The following is a 2,958-nucleotide window of genomic DNA, read 5'->3' as shown; positions in this document are numbered from 1 at the left end:
ACTTTTTTATAAAAGTTATATTCGCACATAGGGTAAAACAAGTTTTGGTTTTTATATTCATTTCCATATATTTTAAGTCACATTTAAAGTGCTATTCTGAAATCTATTTCAGGCATTATCTCTTGACCTAGATAAATATTTTTGTGTATACTAGGCTCTAATACACTTTAAAACTTGAACAGAATTGGAAAATTACACCTTCATACAAATCTACTTACTAGCTTCATATTTTTCTTACATGTTTTATTTTCCAACCTGAACTCATTGCTCTTTTGTATTTGTGTGTAACTTGAGTTGGGGCTTTGCCATCATTCTTGAGGGAAGAAAGTCTCCTTTGTCAATTTAGATCCTTCACTTCCTGAATCCCAGAATTTCCTTTTCATGCAGCTCTGTTCTCTGAGACTTGCACTCTAACTGGATTGGTAGTTTGGCTAGAGAGAAATCTAGATGTAGTGAAGCTTGGATGGTATTTTGATTTTTGATCATAGGAGTTGGCTTAGGGTTTTACCTCTATCACCTGTGTTCTCAAATATGACTGTCTTGGGTGTATTTCATCCATTGCTCTGGTTACCCAGTGGGCTCTGTGACTGTGTGAACTTGCTCTTCAATTCTGGGTAATGTTACTGAACTGATTTCTCATCCCCTTCACCACCCCAATCTTTGTTTTCTGAGTTGTTTTTCCACCTCTCTTGGAATTTCAAGTTGGATGTGAGCCTGGACTTGTATTTTTCTATCTTCCATTGTAATTTTATACTTTGGTTTTCACACCTTAATCTTTCAACTTCTTAAAGTTTTAAACTTCTAATTTATTTTATTTTATTTTTTTTACTTCTAATTTTTAAGACCCTCTCCAACCTATGTTAACAGCAACCTAAAACATCTTAATGTGGGTATATTATTCATGTAAAGTTATTAACCTCATCTGACAAGTTATTGACTTTAAAAACTTATCTCTAAGATGCATTACATTTGTGTTGCCTTGGCCTCTTTTAAAGTAGAAATTTTCTCAAATATTTGGTGATCCTTGGCTCATATTTAGGAGTGGAGCATTTTAAAAACTATGTTGTGAATTGGGCTGGGAGTTGGGAGCTGTCAACTATCTGGCTGTCATTTTATTGAGAAAAGCCCCTTGATGCATATTCCATACCCCCATTCCACTCCAGGTTGGTCAGGTTCGTCAGAGAAGTCTGCGAAATTCTGCCTGAAATGTAAAAAACCTGGCTACCAGTATTTTGGGGTCCCAGCAAGGGAAGAAACCTGAGGGATCTGAGTTAAGTTTTATTTTTACAATACTCTACACTTAGTGAGTCCAAAGATCACCCTCCCTTACCTAATTGTAATCAGTGTTTTACCATGATGGGGGAAGTTAAGTTGCCTAGCATATGGAGAGGATCTGGAGCTTTCCTTGTCTTTCAGACTTTTAGTCCCTTGCACATTTGTGAAGGTACTTGGGATGCCAGTTGCTAAGCCTTTTGGGGGTTGTTCTGTGTTATACTCAGATGTCCTTACTACAGTATGTTCAGGTTTTGGTGTCTGCCTAGTTATTTGTTCATAAACTGCAGCTTTTAAAATTTGTTGCTTTTGTCTTCCACATTTCTGTCCTTTGGGGTTTTAATGTTGGCCGCCCCCCATCCCCTGTTTTAAGTATTGAGCTTTAGTAGGATTTTAGAAGAGACCAGAAGTGAGACAGTCTATTTTTAGTAGCCTTTATTTGTAGTTGTGATGGAAGATTGGGGGAACAAAAAAGGGCAGCTAAATCACAGGTTGCTCACTCAGTACTCTAGAATTTGGCAAACAAAGTGAAGTTCATAGGTGATTTTCAATTCCCGCTTGCAAACGGACAATGTTAGGTAACTGATTTCGATTCTCCAGTTTTGTAGACCCCTGGAGCTACCAATTCTACTTTTCAAGTAATGTAGAAACTTTCAAGTCTTTTCTAATTCAAATTTTGATGCCTTTTGGTTTATTAGAAGCCTGCTACCAGGTGAGTTAATCTCTTCCTAGGGTTCTAGGATTATTATTTTACTCCATTCTTAACATTAATGTTTATTACAAGATTGCAAGTCTTTTTTTTAATATATTTTATTTATTTTTAGAGAGGGAAGGGAGGGAGAAAGAGAGAAACATCAATGTGCGGTTGCTGGGGGCCATGGCCTGCAACCCAGGCATGTGCCCTGACTGGGAATCGAACCTGTGACACTTGGATTCGCAGCCCGCGCTCAATCCACTGAGCTACGCCAGCCAAGTCGCAAGTCTTAAAGTTACCACATTAGTCTTCCACACTGGAGTGGTGGCTGCTTCATTGTTGGTCACAAGTGTTGGAATACAGTGTTGAGACACCTGTCTAGGTGCCATTCATGCTGAGATAATTTTGAAATACTTTAGGATCCAATTTTTAGGTGTTGATGTTCTATACTTTGTGTGCTTTTATTGTTTTACTGTGTGGGAAAATTTTTTTGAAGTCACCTTGCACTTTAAAAGTACTTGATGCTTAGAACCCTGAGGTACTGGGAATTTTGAAAACGAGGACCAACTTCACTGCCCACCATGATAATTTGTGTTGGTTCTGAAATGTATGTGTTTATTTGGTTTAGGGTCATTCTAACCCTCAAATACCGAAATCTGGATACTTGCATAATAAATACATTGACACAAAGTCATTAGGTTTTGGGGGAGCAGTTAATTAGCTTATCAGTGTGCTAATATTTAATATTTAGAAAGCTCCAAAGTATCCATAAAATGGATTTTACTATCTGATTTTGACAATGTTGAGATGGATACAAACTACCCTTTCTTCACTACTAACCATATTTAGAAGTCTAGCCTGAAAGTTTCCATGGGCAAAAATGATTCTAGCAGGATGTACAAATTGAGTGTGTCTGTCCTGTTAATTGTCAGATGCCTATGATCTGGAAAATTGGGTAAGGGTTGATTATAATTGGTTCACATGTCCTTTTT

This window comes from Phyllostomus hastatus, unplaced genomic scaffold (genome assembly GCF_019186645.2).
Source record: "Phyllostomus hastatus isolate PE091 unplaced genomic scaffold, TTU_PhHast_1.1 phas_scaffold_39, whole genome shotgun sequence".
NCBI lineage: Eukaryota > Metazoa > Chordata > Mammalia > Chiroptera > Phyllostomidae > Phyllostomus > Phyllostomus hastatus.
Note: the sequence above shows the minus strand (reverse complement) of the source record.